Below are 18,252 nucleotides of genomic sequence, written 5' to 3'. Positions count from 1 at the left end.
TATCAACAACAAAGAGATCGCGAACCGCCAATGTAACGCCCCAATTTTCGGGAATTCTGTGAATGTTGGCATAAGTTTAATTATGTTAGTGGGCCTCTAGAAAGCTCAAACTTAAGATAGAACCCAACAATTTTAGTTAATTTTTGTTCCATAAGAAAAAGGGGGTGAAATTATGAAATAGGACCTATGTGAAAATGTTTGAAAATGCTATAGGCTAAATTGAAGTGGCCAAATAAATAGGAGTGCAAAATAGGAGGATTTGCATGACAAACCTCCCATTTTACATGAAGTGGCCAGCTATCATGTTGTTGTAGACAAAATGTACACTTGATATCCATAATTTATGGTACAAATTGATACAAATTGATAATAGGTTAGGTAAATGTTCCATGATAATGGGTTAGGTAAATGTTCCATGATAATAGGTTAGGTAAATGTTCCATGATAATGGGTTAGGTAAATGTTTCATGATAATGGGTTAGGTAAATGTTTCATGATAAGAATATCATGTCTTTTGTATTAAAGAATTAAATGGATGAAATATGAAGTTTTATTAAAAGAAAAAGGGGTGAAAAGAACAAAGTTTTGTCCATATTTGTTCATCATAGCTGAAAGTTAGAGAAGAGAAAGGAGAGGAGAAAGCTCTTGAGCATTCGGTCATTAGGAGGAGGAAAATTGAAGGTAAGTTCTTGGTACCTTGCTTCTATTTTGAGGTTCATGAGTTCTTCTTGATTCTACCTTAACTCTTGAAGTATATTTTGATTTTTAGTTGTGTTGTGAGCATTTGGTCATGAATTAAAATGAAGGAAATGGTTGTTGTTTCATGTTCTTTTGATGAAAAATGGAAGATATATGAAGTTGAGCCAAACAAATGAGCATGCATGTGCCTTAGATGCTAAAGGGAAAAATCGGCTAACATGTTGTGCTTTGAAACGATGAAATGGAGATTATGCTTAAGTAAAAATCATAGATATGTGATGATTGATTGGTGATATACATGTTTAAATAACATGCATGCAAGATAGGTGTATAAAAGAGTGATTTGGTAATAAATCTGCTTGGGACAGCAGCAGTAATGTGATTTTGAAAAATCACCATAAATTGTGGGAGATGAATTAGAAGCTGAATAAATTATGTAATTAAAGCTTATTGAGTCTAGTTTCTAATGAAATAAATAAGAACATATTTTGAATTATGTACAATGAGAAATTTGATTCGTAATGAAGAGTGGTCAGATTAGTCAAACAGTGAAACATGGGAAACTTTGAGAAAAATCTGGTATTGATTGGCTAAACCAAAAATTCTGAAAATTTTATGGATAGAAGATATATGAGTCTATTTTAAGGGAAAATTAACGGCACTTGATTTGGAGTTTCGTAGCTCCAGTTATAAATGATTTAGTAACTGTTGCTCAGGAAGACAGCTTGCAGTGAAATTATGATTATGTGGTAAACATTGACAAAAATTTGTTAATGAGTTGCTTATTGATTTCTTATAAGCTTACTATGATCTGTAGGTGTGGTTGGCCGAATATTGTAAGGGGTTAATACGTAGTTTGTATTTGAATAGTTAGATTAACGTGTTAATAATCCAATTGTAGGCGGTTCGTGTGTGGATCTCGTCAGCATATCGTCGCAAACAGGTGTGTAACTAACACCCTCTTTCTTAGTCTGGATCGGCAAAAGTCGAAAAGTCGAAATGCCGAAAACCGGTATTTTGTAGATTTGCGAAGTGCGAATGCTCGTGAGGTAAATCGATTAATGTTTTTGGTAAGCTGCAATGTTTGGACCGCAAAGTGCATGATTTTCGTGCCTCGATATTTTTGGGCTTAATGGGCCAAAATTGAATGATGGGCCAACTGCCCAATTCGGTAAGAACCCTTGGTACGTGATTCGTTAGTACGTGAAAAGTAGGAATATGCATGAAAAACCCTAAAATAGATAAATTACTGAAATACCTTTAAAAGTGAAAAATTTACAGTTTTACCCCTAGTAGATAAATTACCAAATACCCCTAGGGTTAAATTGACCTAAATGCATGTTTGATCGTTGTTATTTCTGCATGCCATGTTGTTATTATCTGATGCATGGGATTGGGATATTGACGGAGGAAGTACTGAAAGTGGCTTGTTCACGTCTTGGAGGCTTTGCCTCAATTTATTGATAATCGAGCAAAGCAAGGTCGCAAATCGTGGAGTGTAAATTTGGGTGGGTTGAGCTATCCCACATGGAGTGTATGGCTAGTACGGGTGGAGTGTAGTGGTTGGTGGGTTGAGTAGTCTCCCAAATGGGCTTGCATATGTTATTGATGTTGCATGTATTTTGAAATGGGCCTATGGGCCATCTTCATTATCTGAATAAAGGGCTAAGGCCCGGTTTATTGTAATTTGAAAAGGGCTCGTCCAAGACCATTGTTACTGAATGGGCTTAGGCCCAATAGGCTTGAGTTGACTTGGGCTTTGAATGGGTTTTCCTTACACACCGAGTTTCCCAAACTCACCCTTTTATTTTCATCCACGCAGAAATCCCCAACCATAGTGGGCTTGGAGTCGTGAGGGAATTCGGAGTGGCCACCCGCTCGAAAGTTTGATTTTCGCCCCGTGAACTGGACATCCTTTTATTTACGTTTGAAGTTTTGGGCTTTTAAATGTAAAAGGCCGCTTAATTATTTTTGATGGTTTTAATAAATATTACTAAGATAGGTAATACTTATTTTAACTGTAGAAATTGGATAGCTTTAGGGCGCGTTTTCAAAAACAACAGTTGATTTCAAAATAACACGACAACAAGCAAAGCTTCCGCAATAAAAGTATTTTTCCAAAATTAATCACTTTTCCTAAAAATGACTTAATCAAATCGGTTTCCTAGAAATATCCATGATGTTAAGGTGTGGCAATGGCGGTATGCATGTCTAGGATTGGATCCGAAGGGAGCTTGGTACTTAAGCAGTCCGATGGACTCACCACCTCTTTTCCGGTTTCCTACCTGGTGCACAGCTTCCATTCACTTTAACCCTTAATGAATTAATCTTTTGAACATCAAGTACAATTTTCTGGACTTAGAATGAAAATTTTTTTTAACGTTTTTGATGTGGCATGCCGGATCCGGCCATAACTTCTGGGCCGGGTTTGGGGTGCTACAGCCAAATTCTCCATCCTTAGGAGAGGTTCTGAGTGAATATTGTTGGTAATGTAAAAATCTAATCATTGTAATATGGCCGTTGGAATCTGATTGTTATAATATGATTGTTGGAATCTGACCGTTGCAAGATGGTCATTGAATTTTTTGAACCATTTTACCCCTTTGAGAATCTTATAAATAGGAGGTTATCTTTCTTATATTTCACATTCTTCCTTGTCCTTCTCTGTTATTTTACTAAAAATTACATTAGAGGAAGTTTTGTTTAGGAGTTTAGGTTTTAAGCTGGACCACCTATGATCCCTTCAAACTTTCCTAGGAATTGATCCTAGTGTGGTTTCTTTTGACCAAATTTTCTGACCACCTTTAAAATTATTTTTGATCTTATTTCTCGTAAACTTAAGAAGAGCAATACCAAGTGTGTTATATCTTCCTCATTCGGGTGTACGAATTTTGAAGCATTGTGTTAACCTCGAGGGCAGCGGCATTCATTTCTGATTACACCTATCAAGGCAAAATCGCTTTTAAGGCAGTGGTTCTCTACAACGCAATATTTATTTATTTATTTTCCTTTATTATTTGTACTTGTCAGTGCTAACATCTTTGTTTTGCAGTAGTAATTATCCAACAATTTAGAAGTGATTCCTACTATTGTAGGAATAATGTCTCTCGTCGTTAATAAATACATCCACAACAAAACGGCATAGCTAAAAGAAAAATAAATTGTCACACCCAAGTTTCGGTTCAAGAGACTACATTGGTGAAGACCGCCTAAGTTGTGAGACTTGGATCGGATAAGGCTGGTACTTCATGTAACACCCCTAACCCATATCCGTCGCCGGACTAGGGTCACGAGGCATTACTAAACATAAGCATAGTTCTGAACATTCTCATATTAACACAAGTAATATTCTTACACACATTTAGAGCATATAACTAATTAAATAATAAACCTACATTATGAACATATTACGTATACAAATCACAGGTTCATCACTTTGATGATAAGCAAATACCAAAATAAAAATTCAACATTTTATTTCTTAATTCTATACATGCGCATGATTAACCAATTAAATTACATCACAAGGCATTTTATCCCTTAGCATATATGGCATTATCAATTTCACAAATGATAAAAAAATATTTCATTAAACATTAAAGTCATTCCAATTCCACCATTCAAACTTAAGTTAAAAGTTTACCAATTGCATACCCGAATACATATATATATATACTTGTTACTTATTAACTATCCATTTTACTAACAAAGCATATCTAACACCTACTCAATATTTATCTTCATCAATTGTACCTATTTTACCAACCATATAAACATAATATATGCATATACATTTCTATCACAAACTGAATCATAATGACAAGTATCATTCGGTTGTACACATTTATATATATATATATATATATATATATATACCACCAATAGCTTACTCTATTATTAAGCCAATTTACTAAACCATTCACAAGATAGAACATATCATAATAAACCCTTACCATATTCGAACATAACTATATATCATTTAATACCAATTTACATAATAACACCTATATCAAACATAACAACCAATTTCATTTATATTTTATCTATACAAAACTATAGTTTGAATCAACTAAACATACTTATGAAAATATATCTATATACACCATGACTGATTTATCAACCACATCCAAATTTACCAACCATTATCAAGCCCTTACCAAAACATATAACACCTATCACAAACACCATTCATTCATAGCACATAGCATTATAACCTAAATGAACTCAGACTATAATCAAAGATAACCGAATTCAAACATAGAAATTAAGCCATTTTCGCATGGCTCAAGCTATACATAATCCAAAATATAACATTTCAAAAGTATAATCTAGCCTATACATGCCATAAGTTCAAAAATTCAGCTTATAAAATACCGAAGACAGTCGATAGTGTGATAAACTTTGCTGACGATCCCCGAGCTCGTAACTTGAATCCAAAATCTATGAGACAGAAGCAAACATACACACACAGAGTAAGCTTTTATAGCTTAGTAAGTCATAAGCAAATAAACTATTCAATGACATGAACAATTCATTTAAAGTAAATCTAATTATACTATCATAATCATATTAAACCCAGAATCTTATAGTTTCACTTATAACATATACTTTTGTATATAATTTTACTTAAGGTCGAATACACATATATAAATTTTAACAAGATATCTTTCGATTTCAAAGCTAATTATCATTATGTTATGATAAAACATAATATATACATATTTTTATCCCATGCTTGGCATATTTTTGGATGATTTATCACAAGATTTAGTGAATTTGATGCTCCTAATCCTTTAAATTCATGTTTTATACTTAGGTGAGCATAGGAAGGTGAAAAGAGCAAGAAACGGGCCAAAAAAGGACAAAATGGGCTTATCTCAGTATTTCACACGGCCTAGGCACTTTCACACGGGCAAACCATACGCCTGTGTGGGACACACGGGCAAGCCACACGCCCGTGTATCATGGCCGTATCGACTAAAAACCAACTCAGAATTACACACAGATTAAGCACCATCACACGGGCGTGCCACACAGTTGTGTCCCTGTCGAGCCTAAGTCTAATTCTACTCGAAAAAGGTTAATTTTGAGGGTTTAGAAGTATTCTAAAGTCTATATAAAAACCCTAGAAGAAGATCAAAGGGGGGACGCGAAGTAGAAGGCAAAAAATACTCAAGGACAGCCATCGGAATTAGCTCGAAAGTAGGATCTACTTCAAGACTGAAGATCTCCATTCAATTTCCTTAGAAGTTCTTTGGGTTCTTATTATTTTTTTGTTTTCCCAATCTTGAGATGTTTTCCATTATTATGAACTAAACTCCCTAAATACCTAAGAGAGATGAAACCTAGGACGAATCTTATTACTATTTGAATTATATGATAAATACTTGTTTTTATTCTTAATTGTAAGTTATAATTCTTGCTTTAATATTCCAAGATATTAATTCAGGTTTTGATGTGCTTATTCACTGGAGCAAAAGTCCCTATTTAAGAGTAGATCCTTCATAATTAAGTGGAGTTGCATGCAATCCTAGAGATAGGACGACATAAATATGCCGGATTAGAGTCAAATCTAATAAAGGAATCTATAGGTCGAGTTAATGCGACAATAGGGGTTTTAATTAGAAAGAGATTTTAGTTAATCAACCTAGAGTCAGTTGTTTTTAGTCTCGAGAGAGATAATAACATAAATCAGGGATTTCTACGGATTAAGTCAAGTGAATAAATCGTCTAATTCAGAAGTAAATAGTGAAGTCTAAGTGGATTCTTCCTTGGTTATTGTCTTCTCCATCGGTTTTCCAAAAAATTATTTTCCAACTTTTACTTCTGTCGCACTCTTAGTTAATTAAATAATTAGTTTTAGTTAAAAACAATCATTTAATTTTTAGGCTAGATAATAAAAAGATAGTAATTACTAGTACTTTTAGTCCTTGTGGATACAATATTTCCGGTCTCACCATAACTATACTACTGTTTGATAGGTGCACTTGCCTTAGTCGAATATTTAGTTAGTTTAGCAGCCATCGAGTTTTTGGCGTCGTTGCCGGGGACTAAGATATTAGGAACGTTTGATTTTTATTACTTTAGCCATTTTTACTTTTATTGCAATTTACTTTTTGTTTTTAAGTTTAATTTTTCTTTTCTAAATTTTTCTTTTTATTGCTTTTGGCAGGTGTCTCTGGTTTATGACTAGGAGGAACCCGTCAGGACCTTACTTTTTGATAGTGAGATCGAGAGCACAGCTCGTAGAAACCGAAGTGAAATAAGGTGAAGTCTACAATACATAAAGGAAGAGCGAGAGGACGATATCCATATTACAACCGAGGAGATGGCTGAAAATCAAAATAATCCGCTGTCTCCTGTGGTTTCTGCAAATTCAATGAATCAGAATCTTGCTCATCGTACTATGTACGACTATGGTAAGCTTTATTTAATGGGGGCTGAATCGAGTATTGTTAGACCTACAATTCCTGCAAATAATTTTGAACTGAAACCTAACACTATACAAATGATTCAACAGTTTGTTCAGTTTGATGGTTTGCAGGATGAAGACCCAAATACTCATTTGGCCAATTTCTTAGAGTTCTGCGATACTTTCAAAATAAATGGCATTTCTGACGATGCCATTCGCCTTCGGTTGTTTCCCTTTTTGTTGAGGAATAAGGCTAAACAGTGGTTGAACTCGTTACTAGGAGGGTCAATCACCACTTGGGAACAAAGGATTGAAAAATTTTTACTTAAATATTTTTCGCCGGCTAAAACGGATAAATTGAGGAATGATATCTCTTCATTTGTACAGATGGATTTAGAAACTCTTTATGACGCATGGGAGAGATACATGACTTATTGAGACCGTGCCATCTCCATGGGTTACCTCTATGGCTACAGGTTCAGACTTTTTACAACGGTGTGAACCCCTCAACAAGGCAACTGATCGATGCAACCGCCGGTGGAACTTTAAACAACAAAACACCTAAAGAGGCTTACGAATTTATTGAATAAATGTCACTGAATAATTATCAGTGGTAAGTCATGAGAACGAAGCTGACAAAAGCAGCTGGTGTTTTCAGCCTCGACGTGGTCACTATGCTATCTAACCAGGTAGAACTTTTAAATAAAAAGATTGATGGTTTGTGTGGTTTTACTCAGGTACATCCAGTGATGAGGTGTGATTCAAATGGAGGAGGAGTGCACAGCACAGATTATCCATCCTTCAACCCTAGCACCGATGAGGAACAAATCCACTATATGGTTAATAATTCTAGACCTCAAAATAACCCGTATAGTAACACTTATAATGCATGTTGGAGGAACCATCCCAATTTCTCGTGGGGTGGTCAAGGAAATCAAAAACCACAACATCCTCCAAGATTTCAACAACCACCTTACCAACAAAAGAAGAAACCTAACCTTGAAGAGATGCTCACTAAATTCATCTCAGTGTCAGAAACTCATTTTTCAAAATACCGAAACAGTGCTTAAGAATCAGCAAGCGTTAATTCAAGGGCTTGAAACTCAAATAGGACAGCTTGCTAAGTTGATTTCTGAACGACCACAAGGTAGTATGCCCAGTAACACAGAAACTAACCCAAGGGAGCAATTTCATGCCATTATTGTACATAATGATGAAGAGTTAGTTGAAGATGAACCAAAACTGAGGCAAGACAATAAGGTATATAAATGTAAGGTTGATATAAGCAATGATAAACAGAAACTGGTAAGTAAAGAGTATAAACCTCATGTGCCATACCTTAAGGCGATAAGGAAAGACCACACGGGCGAACAATTCGGTAAATTCCTTAAACTGCTTAAAAAATTACATATTAACTTACCGTTTATTGAAGCTCTTTCACAGATGCCCAACTCGGTTAAATTTTTAAAAGAGCTTTTATCAAACAAACAGAAGTTAGATGAGTCATCACATGTGAAGTTAAATATAGTCTGCTCAGCTATTCTACAAAACAAGCTACCCAACAAACTAGGGGCAAGTATTAATGTTATGCCTTATAAAATGTTTAAGCAACTAAGACTAGGGAAACCCAAACAAACTAGGATGAGCATTCAATTGGTTGATAAAACCATTAGAATTCCTAAGGGAATAATTGAATATGTGCTTGTTAAAATTGAAAAATTATATTCCAGTTGATTTTGTTGTCTTAGACATGGATGAGGATAGTGACGTACCTTTAATTCTGGGTAGACCCTTTTTAGCAACTGTTAGAACTATTATTGATATTGGTACAGGAGAATTAACGCTTCGTGTAGGTGATGAAACGATTAAACTTCAAGCTCGTGACTCTGTTAGAGTATCTAGTGATCGAGATGATATTACGAGTTCTTTCCATGAGAACACCATGTTGGCTCAGATTGCTGTACAGGAAATCCCTAGGGATAAAGTGATGGAGCCATGAACAACTCTTGAGGAACGAAGATTACAAATTGAGGAACTAGATGAATGGCGAACAACAGTTAAGAAGAAACCAGGGATACACGATGAGTCAAGGTGGTGCCATGACAAACCTAAAGATGAATCGAATCAACTTAAGGTTGGAGACATAGTACTGTTAGATGAAACAGACCCCCATGTTGCCACTTTTGAACCCAATGGAGCAACTCTTTTTTCGGTACTCAACGTTTTCCCAAATGGTACAGTCGAGGTAACTCATCCCAAATTTGGCATTTTTAAGGTAAATAATACTCATCTAAAACCTTATTTTGATAAGATTGATAGCAGGGATGAGGAGTTTCAACTCCTCAAACCATCATGACCATGCAAATATGAGGTAAATCGAGCTTAAACTATAAATAAGCGCTTTTCGAGAGCCAGCCCGAGCACTAACACCACTAACCCATTTATTTTATCTATTTTTTGTTTTTTTTTATCCAGGTACAGTCACCCACACGGCCTGGACACACGGGGGTATCCTTGGCCGTGTGGAAACAGGGCTAAAATTTCTTAAAAATCGACATGCACATAGCTTGCAATAAATCCACACGGCATGTGACATGGCCGTTTGAAATCTGGAGCTTACTTTTTCAAATTTTAAACAAGTCAGAGAGTTACACGGGTAAGGCACACGGCAGTGTGTTCAGACACATGGGTGTGTGGGAGACTACACGAGCGTGGGAGAAGCGAACAATGTAGCACACAACCGTGCGACACGGCTGTGTAGACCACACGGCCTGGACACACGGGCGTGTCCTAGGCCGTGTGACGAATGGTCATTAAATTTTCACGATGCGCAAGGCCAATACTCGAGCCACACGGGTGTGTGACACGGCCGTGTGGCCCAACACGGGCCTCACACGATCGTGTCCCTTTTAAACCCCTCAACCTTAACTTTATCTTTGTCTTCTTCCTCTCAAATCTTTCCCCCCAAAATCCCTAGCCTCCTCAGCCTTCTCGCCGTCTGTCCCCTATTCCGACCACCATCACCGCCAGTCGATCCCCTTTCTCCCCTTTCCTTCCTTTTTCTCTTTCTTTCTTCCCCTTCCTTTCCCCTTTTCCCCTCTCCTCTTTCTCTTTCTTCCTCTTTCCCCTTGCGCACACAACCGACAACTGCAACCCCCTTATGTCGACCATCAAGCACCGTCACGCCCCTACCCACAACCACTGTGCCGCCAACCACTGCCCCGTCGGGTTCTTGTTTTATTCTAACTTTTCCTCTATTTTATTCCTTATTTATTCCTTATTTTCTTTACTCCTTATTTATTTCTAGCTTACTCATTATATGGTTCTTAGTTGATTAGTTCTCTATATTTTATTCATCTTCATCATGATACTATTCTCTTCTATTTGTTATAGTACGAATACGTTAGCCTTCATTCTCATGTTTAGTTAAAACCATATTGTTTATATTGATTTATTTCAAATTACTATTTTAAATTCTTTGCTTATGGGTTATGGGTCTATCGTTTTGTCTTTTATTATTATTATTTTTTAGTTGGGAACTATTTAGTTGTTCTCTTGTCATTATAGATATTCATACTTTTTAGGGGTATATTGTTTTAGGCATACCTGAACTTTTAATTAGATGCTCCCTTATTTATTGATATATTCTCTTCCCTATTCAGGTTCATTATGACCAACACAAGAGGCAAATCTAAAGTCCCCGTCCCCGTTACGAAAAAACGGAAGAGTCCTGGCTCATCCTCCTCGAGCGCCTCGATCGAAGCTCATCACCCTCTGCTTCGATTTTTGTCAGGCCCACAAGATGACTTGTTTCAGCTTTTTCGTATACGACCGCTAGGTTTGGGCCAATGTATTGACTGTGCCGCATTAGAGCAGGTCGGACTAGCTGATGAGGTCCGTGCTTTCATTACCACTGCCCCGTGAGATCGATTCTTTGTGATTATTGAGCCCACCTATTCAAAACTTACCTTGGAGTTTTGTACTACTTTCTATCTACAACATGTGATGAATACCTATGACGAGGTCGGTACTATCACTTTCTGACTTGGTGGCTTAGTGCAATATATGAGCGTCCCTGAGCTTGGCGCAGCTTTGGGCATCTACAGAGATGAGTTTATAGGTGCCGATAACTTTCTTCACCTCCACCGTCACATCCATTACTCACCTTCGTGTCGTTGGATCGATCTCATGGCTAGTCAGATCCGTTATGACTCGAGTCGCTCGAAGGTGACATCTCTTTCTCCGGCTCTACGATACATCCACACCTTATTAGCTTACACATTGACTGGCAGGAGAGAGAGCATAAGAGTTGTAAGCACTACTGACGCATACTATCTTTGGAGCATGGCGACTGGTCACGTCTTTGATTTGGCATACTTCATAGCGCTTGATTTTCGCTATCAGACGGATTGTCTTAGGAGGGGTCCCATCTGTCTTGGTCCCTACGTGACGTGTCTCGCTCGGCCTCTTCGACACTCCAGAGATGTCATCCACAATCACACTAATAGGTCAGATATATCCTCAGAAAATTTCAGTATGATCCACATGAGGATGATAAAGCGTCGCCATGGATTCGACCCCCCTCAATACAGACTTGTTCACTCTGATGACCAAGATGAGCCAAAGGACATTACTGATGATGTCCCTCCCCCTCACGAGGATCAACACCCACCGCCACCACCGAGTCACTGATCTCCTGAAGCCACTTTGACCGATAATCTGACTGATTCACTCGCTTCGAGCAACAGTGTTTTGAGAGGTTCGACAGCATCGAGACAACTCTGCAGCAGATCTGCCAGTACTTCCACTTCTCACCTCCACCACTACCACCTCGTGACGCTGACACATCTGATGATGAGGACCTTTGAGTCCATTTATTTTATTTATTATTTTTGTTTTATTTATTTTTTGAACTATGTTTATCTTTATGGTTATTATCAAGTAATCTCTTAATTCTCTTCCACAGTGGTTTTTATTTTCTTGTTAGTAACTCAGAATCATGCCTTTCATTAGCCTTATCTACAACTCTAGCTGTCACTATTCCAAGGATTTCATCAAAAAAATTCAGGGCAATTTCGCTTCTCTCCCTCTCTTTTGATTTTATGCTTATATTATTATTATCTATCTTCGTACATTGAGGACAATGTACATCTTAAATGTAGGGAGGTTATTTATATGTTTATTAGAAAATCCCTGAATTTTTATCTCGTTCTCAAATAATTTTCTCATATTATTATTAGAGTGAATTCTGATTGATTTAAATTTTTTTTTGATATGTTTTGAATTAAATCATAAGTAATTATACATTGATTGTTTAACCATAAGACATTAGAGAATCAAGCATGATAAGTTGACTTTTGATAATTAAAATTGCTAGGTTGTTTCCCTGAATTGAGGTATTATCTTGAAGTTCTGAATTCACAGGATTGACATCAAATGCCATAATTTTTGTGAGATCTTGAGCCTTTAGAGCATATATCCTTTCTTGCTCGCTTTTATTGTTGCTTATGAGTGTGTCAATACTGATTTGTTATTCTAGAACTTGCTTCGATTATACATGTCGAGACCACACCATTAATTTGATATACCAAGATGATAAAGGCACTTAGGTTTTAACCCACTTACCCCATAAAAAGCCTACCCATATAATTGACCATTAGTGAACCTCTTTGAGCCTTAACCATTGCTTCTTGATTTTCCCCTTAATGTTAACCCACAACTTAAACCTTTTTGATTCGTTAAGAATTTCTCCATTTTCGTTGACTCCTTTTTATCGAGATTTGATTTGATTAGTTACCTAACTAATGTTCTTTCATTCCAGTTGCTGAATTATTTCTTATTATGTACTTTCCATTATTGTACTTGTTCTTATTATTAAAAAAAACTGTATATTTATATTCATATAATTACATATTGTTATAAAGAGCTTGGATAAGTTAAAGCTATTATTTCGAGAAAAGAAAGCGCATTTCATTAGTTTTGGATAGTCTTAATTCTGGCAATTATTTGTAATTCAGTAACTAGCTTTATTATTCTAAGTTTGATAACTTATTAAATTAATCTCGATTCTAACCCTCTTTTTCAGCCTTTATCCACACCTTTAACTAAGCCCCATTACAACCCTGCTAAAGACCTTTTGATTTGTGTATCATTTCATTTATAGTAGTGGAGATTTGATTTTCATGCAAGCCTATGGTAATAAATTTTCATGTTTGACTATTGAGTGCTTAATTATTGAACCTTAAACACTTTGAGTGATTTGAGTGAATCTTTAGTGAGGATGCCAACTCTTGTCAATTTGGAATTAAAGGTAATTATTTAGATAATGGGAGATACCTATGATTTTTATGATTAAAACGCTCAACTTAGATTGTTTGAAACTTTGATGTTCTTTTAGTTGAATTCTCAATGTATGATTATTTACGGATCATTTCAAGTCATTATTGATTAGAATTATAAGTTGAGAAGAATTTATTTTAATTAGGAGTTGAAGATTTCGCTTGAGGACAAGCAAATGCTTAAGTGTGGGGATATTTGATAAACCATAATATATACATATTTTTATCCCATGCTTGGCATATTTTTGGATGATTTATCACAAGATTTAGTGAATTTGATGCTCCTAATCCTTTAAATTCATGTTTTTATACTTAGGTGAGCATAGCAAGGTGAAAAGAGCAAGAAACGGGCAAAAAATGGACAAAATGGGCTTATCTTAGTATTTCACACTGCCTAGGAACTTTTACACAGGAAAAACACACGCCCGTGTGTCATGGCCGTGTCGACTAAAAACAAACTCAGAATTACACACGGATTGAGCACCATCACATGGGCGTGTCACACGGCCGTGTCCCTGTCGAGCCCAAGTCTAATTCTACTCGAAAAAGGCTAATTTTGAGGGTTTGAAAGCATTCTAAAGTCTACATAAACACCCTAGAAGAGGATCAAAGGGTGTAACACCCCAAACCCGGCCCAGACATTACGGTCGAATTCGGCGTGTCACATTGAAGTGTTTTTCGAAAACCATGTTTTCATTGAAAACCCTTCTTGATGTAAAACTCATTGGAGCGTTATTGTAAAACTCATGTTTTAATTAAAAATCTTTGAGAAGAATATTTTCGTTATAGATTAAAGTGAGTGGAAGTTGTGCACCAGGTAGGAAGCCAGAAAAGAGGAGGTGAGTCTATTGGACTGCTTAAGTACCAAGCTCTTCATGGATCCAATCCTAGACATGCACACATCCATTGCCACACTTAAAGCATATTACTTGTCCACGAACAACAAATTAAGTTTAAGTCCATTTAAAATATTTATTTCCTTTGAAAACATTTACGTTACGGAAGCTTTGCTTGGTAATCGTGATATTTTGAAAATAAGTAATTTTTATAAAACGCGCTCTAGAGCTAACCAATTTAATAACCCAAAATATTAAAAATAATAAAAAGAGCGGCCTTATTACAACTTAACCCAGAATAAAAATAATCAAAATAATAAATGCGAAACTTATTTTAAAGAAAATAGAAACTTAATCTTCATGGCCACTCTGAATCCCTCCCAGCTCCAAGTCCACCAACTAGGGCTCACCTGCAAGGATGAAAGAGAAAGGGGGTGAGTTTGGAAAACTCAGTGTGTAAAATATCCCAACCAGAGCCCAAATTAGTTCAAGTTTTACTAGGCCTAAGCCTTATTCAGAAATCAGTGTTAACTGGGCCTTAGCCCATATCAATATTAATCTGGGCCATAGCCCCTTACAGTATCAGAGTATATTGGGCCTAGCCTATATCAGTATCCATCTGGGCCGTAGCCCTATTACAAGTCGAGATATATTGGGTCTTGCCCATATTAACACAGTTGGGCCCATTTCAATACAGTCTCATGTGATTAATGCATGATAACCCCATCCAACCCTGCACTTGCCTCCGTCCATCCCTACACTTTCTCTAGGGAATAAATCACCCACGCCATCCTACACTTACAGTGTTGGCACCAGTTGCGACACTAACTATAATCCGCAGCAAAGCTGCTTATATCAGAATAAGTGGCACAGCCACCAGAACGGGTTCTTCCTCCATAACATAACCCAAATCCCATGCAACAGATATACATGTCATGGCATTCAACAAACAGAATCAGAATATCATGCATTTCAGTCAAAATTAACCCTGGGGGTATAACAGTCATTTTGCACTTAGGGGTAAAATGGTAATTTTCATACTTAGGGGTATTTTAGTAAAATTCACTATTTTAGGGTTTACATACATCCTACAACCGTTAACGCATCAACAGAAACACTTATCAAGCGTCTTTACTGAATTGGGCCCGTTGGCCCATTAACCCATTTTCGGCCCATTAAGCCCAAATATACCGAAGTGCACAAAATTGCGCACTCTGCAATCATACCGCTTTAGATTACCAAAACTAACAAACAACCATCTCACGAGCGATCGCACGCTCGCAAGTTCACAAAATGCTGGCTTTCCGGCATTTCGGCTTTTTGGCTTTTGCCGATCTAGTCTATGAGTGGGTGTCATTTACACACCTGTTTGCGATGAAACGCTGACGAGTTCCACACACGAACTGCCTACAATCAATTACTAATACATTAACTATGAATCCATAGCAACTTATCTGCAAAACTCCTTACTAAAAATCGACCATTAACACTTTAGGCACTAGTGTTCTTACCTGTGCCGAAAAAATAGACTAGATCTAATTCTGGTCATTCCAAATATCCAAACCCTCGATTAATAGCCTTTAATCCACACTATAGGAAAACAAATTAGATATCACCACTAAACCCTTTGAGTACAATCAACAGGAACCCTTTGCATAAAGGGGTTTTTCGGCTTTTACCTTAATTCATGAATAACGAAAGAAAGATTCGAGCGTTTACCTATATCGTTATGACACTACTCCCAATCAATTGTAGATCCAACCACCGTACAAGAAGGGAAAATACTCAACCAAGGGTTCGGCCTTTGCAGTACCTCAAAGTAGTAAGATTTCAGTTTTGGAAGAAAAGATACGAGGTTTGGCTTTAATGGAAATTCAGCTAACCAGTTTTGTTGAAGATTTATGAGAGAAAAGAAGAAGAAGAATATGAAGGATTTAGGTTCGGCAAAAAGATAGGATGATAATCGGCAAGAGGATAAAGAAAAGAGAATAGGGGAAGAGATGAGAGAAGGAAAGAAAAGAATAGAAAGTAGAAGAAGGAAAAAAAAATGAATGCAGAAATACGGCATTTAATATAGCTATGGCTGAAAGAGTGCCTTTCGGCGTAGTAATTCTTTTTAAATTCTAATTCCCTAATTTGCTCCTTGATTTTTGGCCAAATTTGAAGTTTGAATTTCATTCAAACTCCCAACCGATCAGCAGCCTTATCCACCTGCTTGTACCGCTTCAGCATGCTGCCAATAGTCCTGGTCAGACCCCAATTCCTTCCCCACGCATACAGCAAAAATCCAAACCTTGCGTGCGCAAACTGCAGCTCAAACTCTAACCTCCGTCCGCATTGTGCCCACGCCCGTGCTATTGGCCACTGCACCATACTTCCTTCCTTACTAATATATGGTCACAATTAATTATAAACCTTACCTGCTTTAGTTCTGGCCCACTTTAAAATTAAATGAGAATTAAGCCCAGATACGGACTCGAACTGCGCCTCTCTATATGCCCAAAGATCTTTGTTGCCATCGAGCCACAGCGCTTCTTGTGACATAGCTCGGTCGCAATTATTCTTAAACCTTACTTTAGTGCGATCGGCTTTTAAAATAAAAAACAAGCCTTGCGTGTGCCAACCTCGAACCTAAGCACTATACCACACTCCGGTAGCTTCGCCATCGGGCCGAGCTTCCCTTTGTGTTAACTTTAACCCCAACTTTCTATAACACTTCCTGCGTCGTTCCTCGATATAAAGAAAAATAAAACTCTTTTGCACATGTTGGGAGTCGAACCCCAACTCTCCTTCCCACTACCTAGCATGCTTAGCCACTAGGCCAAGTGCTCCTTTATGCTAAAACTCATTAAATTATTAATAAGGCCTCGCTTGATTCCCTAAAGTAGCATAAAATTAAAATTTTCTAGAGTCTTAAACACCAAAACAACAATACTTTTATAAATATATATATATTTTCCTATCTAATAATAATAATTATAATAATAATAATTTTATAAATATATCTAATAATAAAAATTTCAAATATCAATAATACAATAAATAATAATAATAATTTTAATAAAATTTTTCAAACATACATGTAGTAATATTTTTCTAATAATAATTTTATCTCATTATACTAATTAAAATTTCGTAAAAATTTAAAATATCCTTAATAATAAATATAGTAAAAATTTTCTAGTAGTAATTCAAAATTTCTTTTTCTTAAAGCGGTAATATTTAAAACTTCCTAATTATTCAGGTTTCTTTCTATCCTAATCCCAGACTCAAACCCCAACTCTTCTAGGCCCCAAAAATCAGGGTGTTACAATTCTACTCCCCTTAAAGAAATTTCGTCCTCGAAATTTCAAACTACCAACTAACCGTATAACTCCAGTCAACCCACTATGCTTCTGCTGCGCACTCTAAAAGAAATAATTCTTAGTACGAACCCGAACATCTAATTACCAAAGTAAAGAAACATCTATCAAGCATGCATTCAATTCGTAACACACACTTAAATAGGATAAACTTGGAAATCCCGAGCTCGATGCTCCTTGGACCCACATCTAAAGCATGCTCCTGTCTTCCTAAGGCATTCACTCGTATGACGCCCGTTGAAATTCTTGTAGGCTGGAAAGTTTGGTTGTTTCTTAACATGTTTCACAGAATAAAGCTCGGTCTTCTGAGAACTAGAATCCTTCCTCTTCTTACACTCCAAGCACCCCGCTTAAAACATTTCCCTAATTTCCTTAACCTTGGTCTCCAATACTTCTTCTACCACTTTCCTTACTAACTCGGCTAGTGCCTTAGTCCCAATCTCCGAGTTATCGCTACCCAAAGTTGGCAGACTTTGCTTATCCTCAGTATCCATATCAATACTCTACATTATCAGCATGCATAACAATAACTACCAAGATCTCGAGTCAAAAATAATACTTATTTATACGTGTTATGCAAAGATAGTATTTTAAAGTTTCTATTT

General features: G+C 36.6%; 1 non-coding gene across 1 annotated transcript; it reads right to left on the bottom strand.

Annotated features, from left to right (window-relative positions):
• Window positions 1-7,465: 7,465 nt before the first annotated feature.
• On the bottom strand, window positions 7,466-7,571 carry LOC128283236 (small nucleolar RNA R71). Its single transcript, XR_008273578.1, has one exon. It is a non-coding gene; the product is annotated as a small nucleolar RNA R71 (small nucleolar RNA).
• Between the last annotated feature and the right edge of the window lie 10,681 nt (window positions 7,572-18,252).

Source organism: Gossypium arboreum, chromosome 10 (assembly GCF_025698485.1).
Source record: "Gossypium arboreum isolate Shixiya-1 chromosome 10, ASM2569848v2, whole genome shotgun sequence".
Lineage (NCBI taxonomy): Eukaryota > Viridiplantae > Streptophyta > Magnoliopsida > Malvales > Malvaceae > Gossypium > Gossypium arboreum.
This window is presented reverse-complemented; position numbering and strand designations above follow the sequence as displayed.